The sequence below is a fragment of the Thermobia domestica genome, chromosome 4 (genome assembly GCF_964235325.1).
Source record: "Thermobia domestica chromosome 4, izTheDome1.hap1.1, whole genome shotgun sequence".
In the NCBI taxonomy this organism is placed as follows: Eukaryota; Metazoa; Arthropoda; class Insecta; order Zygentoma; family Lepismatidae; genus Thermobia; species Thermobia domestica.
Window position 1 is genome coordinate 207,448,887 of NC_137457.1, and position 14,023 is coordinate 207,462,909.

At 37.5% G+C, this 14,023-nt stretch overlaps 1 protein-coding gene across 5 annotated transcripts in view; it reads left to right on the forward strand.

Moving 5' to 3' along the window:
- Positions 1–14,023, forward strand: part of LOC145683431 (uncharacterized) — a 479,291-nt gene that overhangs the window by 232,205 nt on the left and 233,063 nt on the right. The window lies entirely within an intron of this gene.

A 14,023-nucleotide genomic window follows, 5' to 3' on the forward strand; every position in this document is an offset into this window, starting at 1 on the left:
CTCCAACACAAAGCAGTTAAACGAAAGAGGGGAGACAGTGTGTGTCAGTCCGGGATCTGTTACGGTGCATTTTAATAGTGTTACTCGCAATAAGGCTCACAGACAACATTTCGGTGACATCGCAGGAGTAAAGTTCGGCGGATAACTGGAGGAAAGACGAAGGCCCGTTACACAGTCAAGCGGAGCTCCGCCCTCCGCGCTCCGTCTTCCGCTCCTCCGCGCTACGCGTGTGTGCTTACACAGTCATCCGTAGCTACGCGCTCCGCGTCACGTGATTACATACCCAACTCTCCTCAGTCAGTGTTGCGAGTCAACATGAGTAAGATCGAAACGACAATAGTGGCTTCTTATTATCTCTGAAGGAAAGAAAACGAAGAAGACAGAAAAATAGGCGGTTCCAAAGTCACCCCTTAGTTGCTCAAATAAGTTAGAAGGGAGCTTTTGTGACTCTTTATGTAGGTTTGCGAGAATATTAGAAAAAGTTCTTCAATTATTTTCGCATGTCAGTGCGGTCCTTCGAGGAATTAATTGGAAAAATTGCGAATATCACGATTTTTGTATTCTATGCAAGCGGGATCCCATAAACATAGTCTTAATTCAACTTCTGTAATAAGTCTTTCTGGATCAATCTTCATTTCGGTTTTGCTACTATGCACCTTGCTCTTTACATTTTAAAGGGAAGTTGCTGCTCCGCGCGCGGATTTCCGCTTGACTATGTAAGCACCCATTTGCTCAATGGCCCTATTCGCCTCGCGGTGGACGGAGCGCGGATAGGGCCACGCGGAGGCCTCCGCGTGATTATGTATGCACCCATAAGAAACAATAGAACAATCTTGCCACGCGGGACTCCGCGCGCGGAGCTCCGCGTGACTGTGTAACGGACCGAAGTGTGACGAACGTGGTCGAGAAGTTTAATATTGCCCACTGCATTGTTTCACGTGCATGAAGATCATTCTGAATCACAGGTTATGCTGTGAGAAGGAGAGTCGGTGATATACTGCAGAGAACTACAGCGGAAGACGACTCCTACATTGTGAAATAAGCATGAAGAAACTGAAGGCAAACACCAGGTACAATAGAAAACATATCTAGAAGGATTACAATTTACTCAGTCACATGGTCCAAAGCGGCACATCGAGTGCATGGAGGTACTTCCTTTGCCCGATGGCCGTTATGTTGCATTGACATCGGCACATCGGCGGCACCTTAGCTGTAATATCAAGCAGAGATGGGCACCCACCAAATAGAGCCAAATTTTCTATTCTTAAATTCGAATTAAATTAAGAAATGTTCATATTTAATGCATTCTAGCAGAACAATGTGTTCTCAAACACATAATTAAAAGTAGAGGCTGCTCTTGAGGGAAGTCACACCATTAAGAAAATAAATAGATTTCTTTCTTCAATGTAAGGGGGAAAAGGTAAAATGAGGGAGTTAGAAGGTACGGGGCATGATTGGGAACACTATTCCGTGGTCCCCGGATATACTATATATGAAAGGCTTGGTGCATTATATATATATATATATATATATATGGGATATAAATAATATTACGTAGATATAATGTATATCTACGTATATTACAATATATACCGTAAATTTCAATCACTGGAATGAGAATCATATTTACCCTTACTTATTGTTTATTTAGTACATGAAGGCAACTGTCAGTGTGAAAAAGTCGATTGAAGGTGAGAGTGGCTGAGGGTGAAGGAGTCGATTAAGGGTGATGGTGGCTGAGGGTGAGGGAATCGATTGAGGGTTTGGATTCCTGAGGATAGGTGTGAGGGGGGTCGATTGAGGGTGAGGGTGGCTGATGGTTAGGGTGAAGGAGTCAACTGAAGGCGAGAGTGGCTGAGGGTGAGGGAGTCGATTAAGAGTGAGGGTGGTTGAGGGTGAGGGAATCGATTAGGGTTTGGATTCCTGGGAGTAGGTGTGAGGGGGTCGATTGAGGGTGGCTGAGGGTGAGGGATTCGATTGAGGTTGAGGGTGAGGGTGTAAACTGAGGGTGAGGGTGGCTGAGGGTTAGAGTGAAGGAGTCAACTGAAGGCGAGAGTGGCTGAGAATGAGAGTGAGGTGTTGATTGAGGGTGAGGGTGGCTGAGGGTGACTGTGAGGGAGTCAACTGAGGGTGAGGATGTGCGAGGGTTAGCAAAACTGCCCATCTCTAAACCAAGAATATCAGAACTGAACCAAGGAGTAGTACTATTGCGTTTTCTTCTCGGATGAAAGATTCAATTTGAAAATGAAATTTTGAGTTTAACGTCTCACAATTATGCTCTTTAGAGTCAGGGAGACGATGATTAAAGCAAGTGAATGACGATGAAACAATCGGTGGAATGAGGAACTGGAGGAAAAGGAAGTACCCCGAGAAAACCCACGGACACGATGTTGTCCACCACAAACTTACTTGGCTAACGAGATACGTCACACACACCAGAGGTAAGCGCTTTACCACTGTGCCACCGTGCATGGATTCAATGTGATTAGTAGTTCTGGAGGTAAACTCAGTGGCGAGAAGTGATAATACGCATTTACTCCAGGAACATTATCGAACGTGATAAATAATATGGTCAGATGTCCTTGTGTGTGGTGGTATAATGTTGCGTGGGCATGCCGACCTCCAAATGTTTGAACGCGATACACGTTCCGATCAACATTGTTGTGAAACTGTATTTCTCCACGTGCATATTTTACAGACGCAATCGCCATAATTAACTTATTGATTGATAATCTTCCAACACGTTGAAAAGCGCAGATGTCGGAACGAGACGATATTTAGGAAATGGACTGATTTTCGTGTTTGCTCGACTTCAATCCCATCGAAAACGTTTGAAAATGGTGAGATGCCTTGTAGGACACCCAGATGCACCAAGGACCATCCAGCAATTATCAACAGTGCTGATGCAGTAATGGAACCCCATACCACAGCAACTCATTTACAGCCCTGTGAGCAGCACAGAACCACGTTCCACAATATTTCTCATTGTCTACGGTGATCACCACCCTTTTAACCCGAGACGGCCCATGCTGATTTTACCCTTAAAAGGCCCAATGGGCGCCTCTGAGACTTCCTGCTGCATATACAAGCTACCTGAACCCACCGCGACAATTTTTATTTTCCGTCGTCACATTATCAAGTAATTAGAAAAGTAGATATTTCAATAGGAGTCTCAAAGGCATCCCTTGGGCCTTTACGTTAGTATAAAAATGAACGCACCGCGACCATTCTTATTTTCCGTCATCAATAGAAAAGGCTAGTCACTATTTTGCTATGCAATTATTTGTTAATGGTAATAAAACATAAACAGTATCAAATAATTGGAAAAGTACATATTTTAATAGGAGCCTCAGAGGCACCCCTTGGGCCTTCACGTTAACATAAAAAATAACCCTATTTTTCTGAAGTAAAATAAAAATGCTTCGAAAACGCAATCAGAGGGTGTATTTCAAAGAGATAGGAGGATCCAAGAACCCAGGACACGGGACGAAATATCTATTAAGAATAACGGCATTTAAAGTGGACCAGGGTACCTCCGAGGCACCCTTTGGGCTTTCTCCGGTTAAGAACCATTTCACTTCTGTAATAAAATTTGTATCATAGGTAGCAGTGACATCAGTGTAAGTTATTGCTTCTGTATAAAAGTTGGGCTTTTTGTTCTTCTAATATGTTGTTTCCTGTATCATACTGTAGCACTAGTTTCTACGTATGTCTCAAGGTTCACCAAAGTATGTCACTTGGAAGTGACAATCCATGAAAAACAGTTTCGTCCTTAATTTTGACACAGCAGTATAAATATATGTATATATATAAAACAGTCGAATTGAGAACCTACTCCTTTTCTATAAGTCTCTTAAAAATAGTGCACAAAACTTTAACAGAGATTTATTCAAATATTGCTATAAGGACACAGCCTTTAAGTGATGTGACTAAAATGGAAACCGTTGACTTGTGATTAAAATGTATGTAAATGTACAACCATTTATTGAGTTTAAATTCTAATAACATATTAAATCTCTTAGTTTTAACGTCTTCTCCCGTGTAGGATAAACAAGACAGTGATGATGAGAAATGAACAAAATAGTGGAATGGAAAAGTGGGATGAAAAAGGGAGAAGTCTAAGAAAACACACAGAAGGGTGTTTGGCGTTTAAGTTCTAGTACCTGAGTGATTGCACACATTATACCGTAATATACCTATATAATAAAAACTCATTCAGAAATTCTTTGATCTCGTTTGGTGTACTATATTATACTTCTTCCTATTTTTATATTATGCTTCATCTGTTTTTCTTCTTAGTGGTATTGTTAATGTCACTATTTCTTCATATTTCCTTACTAGTCATTATTACTCCATACTTCCTTACTAGTTATTCTCTCTTAGTTTGACAGCTTGTCATAAGGTTTGTCTATCATACATCTCTATATCTTCGCCTCATCATAACTTATCTCTTTCTTGCCACGAGGTCAGAAAGTTAATTTGTTTTACTTCACTTTTATCCAATGTAGCCCATTTCTTTAATTCATCTCCCATTACTACTTTTTTCATACCAAGTATTCATTTTCACCAGTTCACAAGTAGTTTCGGAAGTTTGCAGTTATTTCAACTGAGTATCTCTGATCCATCTTGCAAATAAATTATAATCCGTTGCTGTAATATCTTCAATTTGTGTCGCTATATCTCAAATTAGTTAATGTTCAATTTCCAAGCAGGAATATTTCAAAAATACCACCCCATGGAATTGGTTATTAACATTTTATAAAGTAGATCCCAATGAAAATTACTAATGTAAATCTCAAGATATCTTAGACAGAAAATAATTTCTCAATACACTTCTTTCTAATATAGTGTCTTAAACTATTTCTACTGTAATTAATGGAATTAGGTAACAACTATTATTTTCATTTAACAATGGATTTATTAGGTCAATATTTACATAATAGCAACTATTTGTCATAATATATTCTTTGTTTTTGCCTAATTTTAATATATAGTGATGTTACATAGTCATTTCTAGCAGTTAACATTCAATTAAATAGCTCGTTAGGACCACCATTATTTTCTTCATCAGCAAATGTGTCATCAAATGCCAAATGCTGTACTCGTGCACTCAGGTGTCTCATGAGTTGCAACTTCTAATTCTGGACTCTGCAGTTTATTTACATTAGATTTACAACCACTGATATATATTGACTTACTCTTAAATTCTTCTAATGATTAAACTGATTTCTAAAAAAAAACTATTGTGTTTCTTGGTCAGGAGACGATTATATGGGAGCTCATCCATCAATCAAGCTGACAGTGCCTGCAATATTCTAGAACATATAATCTTGAACTGCTAATAACTTAGTATTTGACAACATCTAAACATGAGTGACATGTTACATCTCATACGGTGATATGATCTCACTAGTTCATCTACAATATCGCCATAATAAAAAGCTCTTGCAAAAATTTACAAAGGACAGCGATGCCATTTTCACAAATCACTCGTCAACAAAATTCTCATAATTCATTAATTTTCTAGTTTGGTTCTACACATATTCCTTCCTTTATTTTAGTATCACTGATTTTTGGAAACTTTTGTCGCAAGTACATGAACGCACGTGGTGTTTGGTCTATATCTTTCACAAAATTTTGATAAGTCCCAATTTAATGTGCAGTGGAGGTAAATAGATATTTTTAGGGTGAACAAGAGGGGGATTTACCACATTTTTATGTTCAGCCAGCAGTTCACTGCGAGCAGCCATTTTTTCCCACTATAGTATTCTTTTCTGTCCTGCTGTCCTACTCGCAAAGAAAGCAGCAGTACTTTATGTATCCCGGTTGCGTTCCAAGAGAATAGCGATTACCTTTAGATCTCCACAGATATTCCATTTGTATTTATCATACTGGATAAGAGAAAGAAGCAGCTTAATATTCTCATAAGTCTCCTTAAGATTAACTGCGTAAGCAATCGGAACAGAAAAAAAATTGTTCCCGTTGTGGAGAACTGTTTTGAGACTCAATTTACTAGAATCTATGTACAGACACCACTTATTTACACTGTATCCATGGCCAAGAGTCTCCATAACGGATTCGATATTGTTACAAAACACTACGTCTCCTTCCTTCCAGAAATTTCAGGAAAAAAAAACAGCACGGTGGTCACGAAAAGCACTCACTTTTGCATTTGGAGAAAGAAGATTTCATCTTTTCAATCGCGAAGCTAAAAGCTCAGATTGCTGCTTAGACAAATTTTAATCGCTAACACGATCGTTGAGATCACCTTGTGTCAAAATGTGTGGGGTATCTGATTCAAAGGGCAATTCAAATGTTGGGTCGGCATGAGTGGATCTCCGATCTTCTGAACCTTCTTCATGCTCGTTACCAGATTAATCGTTACGGACTATCACATTTTCTGGAGGCATTGGTACTGGTACATTTTCTCATTATGGCATGCAGGTCTTGTAGGAGATGGTAAATTCGGGTATTGCACACTCTTCTTTGTTTTAGACGCGATTCAAGCTATTTTTGTTACAGAAATAACAGTCTGTTGTGTGATAGGTGGTTCCGGCCAAATCATGGGAACAGCGAACGGCATATGTTGTGAACCTTGTAAGGACGAGGGTTCGCCCTTACTGTGTTATTTTGTGAGTAAATAATTAGTGTACAAGAGTAAATAATGTTGTTATTGATTAAGGTAAGTCTGGCCAAACATATATTTAATTACATATATCATATTATGTGTTATATATATTTATAATTTCATATTGGATATTGCTTATTAGTATGTGTATATCTGCTCAAGCCATGTATTCCAGCTTGGATTTTTCTTTTCAGCTATATTTAACGAACTCTACGTTCAAGTTTTTTTATATAGATTTTCTTATAGTGATCGATGGAATTTTCCAGAGGCTAGCGACGGTTGCTCGTTTTTTCAAAAGACTTTTTTGCGGATTTTTAAGCGAAAATAAAGTTAAGCAAACTAAAAGGGGAAGGGTCATCGACCATATAAAAGGAAGCCTCTCGCCGCATAGGGGGATACTGCTGGATGACTATGGCTGTTAGAGCCACTCTTCGTTATTAAGGTCCTGCCTTTTTCTTTTTCTTTCTTTCTTTTTTTTTTTTACTTTCCTATCTTGTAGGGAACGGTCTGAATGATGACCGATGACAGAGAATAAATGATTTCTCTGGAGCCTGAGTGATGGCATTAGAATTTTCTGATATTTTAATGAAATAGTAGGGACTGGCCTAAGTGATGGTCAGAGCAAGGAATAAGTGATTTCCTTCGGTCTGAGTGATGACCAAGTTTGAGGACAATTAGCTAGTCAGGGTTATAAGCTTAAATGATAGCTTATTGGGATAAGTGATTCCCGTTATCTTCTAGTGAGGAGAAGTAGGTTATACTTTTTTAACCTCAGAGGCAAAAACTCTTTAAGTTTTTTTTCTTATATTATTATTATTATTATTTTTTTTTTTTTTTTTTTTTTTTTTTTGCTAGGCCAGAGAAAACCTAAGTGATGGTCTTCTCTTTAGAGGAAGAGAATCAGTCATTCGGCTAAGTGATGTCCATTGATAACAGGATCTCTTATATTTTGGACGGAAAGTTGTAGTCAGGCTTTCCTGGTAGAGGTAAGCGTCAGATGAAACTGTGAGGGAATGACGGATCGGTAGAGTCTGACTAAGAAATTTGTAGGAGTCTGTTGGTCTAAGTGATGATCTTCCGCCTTAAGGGATAGGGCTCTGAAGTGAAGGAGTCCCGTATTTTTTTTATTATTTTGCCTTAAAAGATTTTTCGTCGAATCACTTTTGCTTTACTTATTATCTAAATAAATATTTATCTACCCTGATATGACTAGCAGTTTTCATTTGAGAATATAACTACCCATATATTTGATGGAAGTTAGTAATTTGATTGTGGTTTGCATTGTGAGTTGATACCCTTAGAGAGCCGTAACAGATTAGAACGAGGAAACCACAACAACCTTTTGCCTAATCTGTCAGGAGTCTGACATATGTCAAGCAGCTTAAGTGGGATCCCCATTTTTTGTCTTGGTTGCCAACCTTACATCCGAAATAAAGCTCGTAGCACTTCTTTACGAGCGAGGTCAATTGTTGTTTATGCAACTTGACAGCCACCTCTCCACAGATTTAATAATAAAAAAAAATTGCACTATTGACACAGGTACGAAATGTTTTCCTTTCCGAATGACCACAACACTCAAATTACACTAACCTAGAACAACATGCAACTGCTTTCCACTCTGTCAGAATTCACAATGTCATACAGGTGGCAAAAATCACAACGCAATTGCATGTGATTGAATATGATTCATCGGCAATGTTACCAAACGTCACTCATTTGTTGGTGTATTTTTGTTGACCTCAAATTTGACCAAATCCCGCGGTACTATATGAAAATATAATTGGAGATTTCAATTCGAACGCAGGAAAAGAAGATACTTTCAAACCGATTATAGGGAAAGAAAGTCTGCATAAGGAAAGTAATGAAAACAAGCTTAGACTTGTAAACTTTGGAACATCCAAAAACCGTATTGTAAAGAGTACAAAACTTCCAAATCACGACGTTCATAAATGTACTTGGACCTCACCAGACGGAAAAATACATAATCAAATTGATCATGTTTTAGTAGATAGAAGAAGACAATTTAGCATAAATGATGTTGGTCGTTCAGAGGAGCAGATTGTGACACTGATCACTACCTGGTAGCAGCGATAATAAGCGAGAGATTATCGTTGAATAAAGGAAGTATTCAATGTCTGAAAACGAAGAGATTTAATTTAAAGAAATCAGAAGAGAACCAGGTAAGAGATCAATACCGGATTGAAGTTTCGAATAGATTCTCGGTTTTAGAATATTCAGAGTTCAGTAGTGTTGAGAATACTTAGATTTAAATCGGAGATACCATTAAAATTTTAGCAAACGAAAAATTGGAAACTAGGAAATACGTAGAAACAAACCATGATTCGACAGAATGCATTAAATTAGCAGAGAAGAGAAAAAAGGTAAATTACGTTGGCTACGAAATCGGAATGAAATAACTACAGAAAAGTTCGCAGACACCAAGTGGGAAACTTCCAAAACTTTTCAAAATAAAGAAACGCAATTTTTGGAAACCTAAAATGAAGGAATTTGAAGATAGTGGTAAAAACTAAAACATGGAATATGTATAAGGGGATCTATACAAACTTAAGAAAGGCTATCAACCCCGTGCTTATATATATGTAAGAAAGCCGACGGGACATTTCTCACTAACACAGGGGACCGCGGTGGCTCACTGGTAGAGCGTTCACCTCTGGTGCTTGGGGTTCCGGGTTCGATCCCAGCCCCCGCCAAGTGAACTTAGTGGTGGACAAACACCGTGTGCATGGGTTTCCTCGGGGTTCTCCCGTTTCCTCCCACTTTCTTCATTCCACCATTTCATTCATTTCTCATAACCACCGTCTCCTTTAGCCTAACCAGCATAATCGTGGGACGTAAAACTCAAAGATTTCATTTCATTCCACTAACAGAGATAGCATCCTAAATAGATGGACAGATTTCTTTAACCATTTGTTTAATACACAATCAAAAACTAATGTGTATGGACAAGGGAAAATGCACACCGCAGAATGTACTGTATATTCTATATTCTAGAACCTAACGCAATAGAGGTAGAAATCGCGATAAATAAATTAAAGAAACACAAATCTCCGGGTGTAGACGAAATTTCAACTGAGTTAATTTTAGCTGGAGGCAAAAAATTGTGGAACAAGATTGTAGAACAGTAGAATTGTAGAACAAAAAATTATTCTCTTTATCTGGAATAAAGCGGAATTTTTACGCAAGTGGAAAGAATCAATCACTGTTCCAATTCACAAAAAAGGTGACAAAACTGATTGTAATAATTACCAAGGCATTTCTCTTCTGTCAACATTCTATAAAATCTTCTCAAAAATTCTATTAGCAAGATTGACCCAATACGTAGATGAAATTGTTGATTATCCGTGCGGATTTAGACGAAATCGATCAACTATCGACTAAATATTTAGCATTCGACAAATACTCGAAAAGAAGTAGGAATACAATGCCCTGGTACAGAAGTTATTTATTGATTTTAGAAAGGCTTACGACCTGGTTAGAAGAGAGACAATGTACACCATTCTTACAGAATTTGTAATACCGAGAAAGCTAATGAAATTAATTAAGATATGTTTAAATAAATCCTGAAGTAAAGTCCAGATAGGAAATTTTTGTTCACGAGCTTTCACGTCGAGAATAGCCTGAAACAATGAGATACGTTGTCGCCATTATTTTCAACTTTGTTTTGGAGTACGCTATAAGGAAAGTCAAAAATAGTAACCAGGGCATAGAGGTGAACGGTATTCACCAGGTTATGGCGTTTATATGCTGATGATATAAATTTAATGTGGGGTGATACTAGAACAATAGAAAGACGTACAGATTTCTTGCTAAACGCTGGCAAGGACATGGGTTTAGAAGTAAGTGCAGAGAAAACTAAATACATGGAAGTTGATCGGAATCGTAATACAGCAAATTATAGATGCGTTAAAATATCAAATAATATATTGGATAATTTCAAACATTTGGGATCAATATTAACACACCAAAACCATATCCATGAAGAGATGAAATATCGGCTGAAAGCATTCGGGATATTATTCATTTCAAAATATTTTGTCTTCGTAAGCTTTGTAGAGAAATTTGAAGCTTAAAATGCATAATACGATATTCATTCCTGTTGTGTTGTATGATAGTGAAACATGGTTCCTTACCCAGAGGGAGGTACGCAGAATGCTTTATGAAAAAGATTATAACCGACACTCGTTACACAACATTTCTTATTGCAATATACTTCAGCTTTCAAGTTTCCAAAATATTTTATAAAGTGTCATAATATATGACTATACAGCGGCTTTAGACGATCCGCTTATACTCCCTAACTTCACAAACCAACTTGATCAAACTGCTAATGTAAGATACATTTCGTTGAAATATACATTTCAGTAGATTGAGTGGTTGGGAGCCTATACTAAGCAATGCAGTGATTCTTACCTATTCTAGGAATGTGATATAGTACCACCAAAGGATCATAGATCACTATCTTGTATGCTGGACCACATTATTCCTAAAACTAATACCAGCGTAAAGAAGCTAATTCTCATAACACTTATTTACTAGCTTACACGAGAACTATAACTTCTATAATTTATATATATTTTGAACATAGTCTCATGCTATACTGTAACAACAAGTACAATCGAATATTTCAGATACATAGATCAGTCGATTAATTCCTGTTTTCTCATTAAAACATCTGAGAAACTACTTTATTTGTTAACGCAGCTTAATCCACAGAACATGTGTTAAAATCATAAACCATATGTTGCCCTCGCCATAACAATTATCTCCAACAATTTTATTTTAAGATGTTTCTGTGCCTGGAGAAATTGGGAGTATTTGTGGCTCCATTGGTAGTGTTAGCACGCTAGTGATTGTGCGTATTACGCGACGAATCTGATACGGAAAGATCGTTTTATTTTCCTATCAATTTGTACTTAATTCTTTATTTCTTCGAATATAATCGAGAATTTTTTTGCTCTTATGGTTTTGTAGTTTTTAGAATACGTATTTATAATGATGTAACTTTCTTAACCAACATTTAATGTACAGTTTCATTTTCTGCTCTCGAAATTCTATTATTGACAACACTTCGATTTCAGATATTTTTTTGTTGTTGAAAAGAAAAGAATACAATGATTCTGAACTTATTGTAAGTGGGTAGCGAGCTTCAATTGTACACACCTTTCAAGGAGACTGGCAGTTTTTGTTACTGTTTGCTGTAACTTAAATTTTAAAAAATAAGTCACGTTTACCTTAAGTCAAAAAAGTTCTGTAGAGAGAAAAGAGAAGGATTAAATCTCTCTCTTAATGAAAATAAAGTAGGAAAGAAATATAACAAAATAAGGCTAAAATATCAGAATACATTTTAAACAAACAAACAAAAAAAACTGTTACATTCTGTTGTTGTTCCGGAAGATAAAGCCAGGCTTCTTGCTGCCTCGTCTCCCGAAGCGGGTGCATAGTTGATGGCGATACCTTCTCCGCCTTTAGGCCTTCATTTGTCAAATTGGAGCTTTCGAATTGCTACAGCCTTACATTTAGGCTTAGCAGTTTGTGAGCCTCATCGCTGTCTAGCTTCTGGGGATGAGGTTAACCAACATGGCCTGCATGGCCTTTCATGCATGAAGAGCGCTGGTAGATTCGCCCGACATTCCTCTGTAAATGATATAATACTACGAGCCCTCAACACAGCTGGATTTCCTTCAATACGGGAACCTTGTGGTTGCTGTCGTTCGGATGGAAAGCGACTGGATGGGATGACACTGGTTCCATGGATGAGAGGTAAATGTTTATTGTGGGACTTCACATGCGCTAATACATACGCTCATTCAAGTCTCCCTCTGTCAGTAATGAACGCTGGAGCTGTTGCTAATCGCAGAGAAGCTGAAAAGCAAAGAAAATACAACAAACTTCTTGAAAAGTTTGTTTTTACTCCAATCGCTATTGAAACTAGTGGTGCTTGGGGTGCAAGAAGTCTTGAATTCATTAGGGAGGTAGAAAGATGCATTTCTTGTGTTTCCGGCGAAGTTCGCTCCACATCTTATCTAATACAGCGAATATCCGTTTCTATCCAACGTGGTAACGTCTCGTCGGTCTTTGGCACTTTACCATCTGGCAAGGAACAGGATGAGGTGTTTATACTCTGAGAAGAATTGTTTTATATATAATAGTTCCTGGACAAAATTGTGAAATCTATTTCCACATAAACGTTTTGATTTTTACAAGATAATGACAAAATAACAACAATAAAAAATTTGAATATCTTTTATATAAAAAAACACTTTATTTATACGTGAAAATTTTCTTATTTATTAACATAGTTCCATATACAATTCAGAGGCCAATTTATTTTGAACAAAGATGTTATGAAAATAATCAGATAAATAATAACATTTGAAGGTTTAATTCCACATTTGAGTACTGAAATTTGAGGAAAACACTGCAGAATCCTATCGAATTGAAGTTAGATTGAAACTTGGATTATAGGACTTGCTAACAAGAACTTTAGCTGTCCCCTGACTACATATTTGATTAGTTGGTTTGGAGTAATATCCTTTCCATTACATGAAACTTGGACGTACAGCTTAATCTAGTATCAAATCCCTTAAAATCCTACCGGTAATCGAGAAACCGTCTAATACGTCGAAGACAGATATTCACGCAATGACAATGGGAGAGATTACTAGGTTGTATCGTTTCGAAAGAACCAAAAGTGTAAGTAGATCTCATTGAATGCTTATATTAATACGCATTTTCACGAGAGAAACTATCAAGGGAGGCATTCTATCTTGGATTCGAAATCTTTGAAATCTTTAAGTTTAATGTCCCACGGTTATGCCGGTTAGGCTAAAGGAGACGGTGATAATGAGAAATGAGTGAATTGGTGGAATGAAGAAAGTGGGAGGAAACGGGAGAACCCCGAGAAAACCCACGAGCACGGTGTTGTCCACCACAAAGTCCACACGGCGCGAGCTGGGACCTAAGCACCGGAGATGAACGCTCTACCACTGAGCCACCGCGCCCCCTATCTTGGATTCGAATTGAAAGGAGATAAACTGTTAATTCATTTAGTAATGTTATAATGTGCATAAGAGCTTTATATTCATGAAATCAGAAAGTTATATAAAACCATCATGAATTACAAATTGAAGCATAAATTAATAAAATGATTCAATAAAGTTTGTGTCATCTGTGCTATTAACTCAATAAAATATAAGACTAAAAGGAAAGATTACAAACGCATGCACATTTCTGCCTTCTGGATTAGAAAAATCATTGATCTTATTTAAAATTTATCGAAGTTGCTTTGAACTTCTCATAAAAATTCGAACTGCTGAGTCGTTACTGTCTCTTTGCAAGCGGGAGAACTACGTAATAGTTTGACTCTCGAACTGA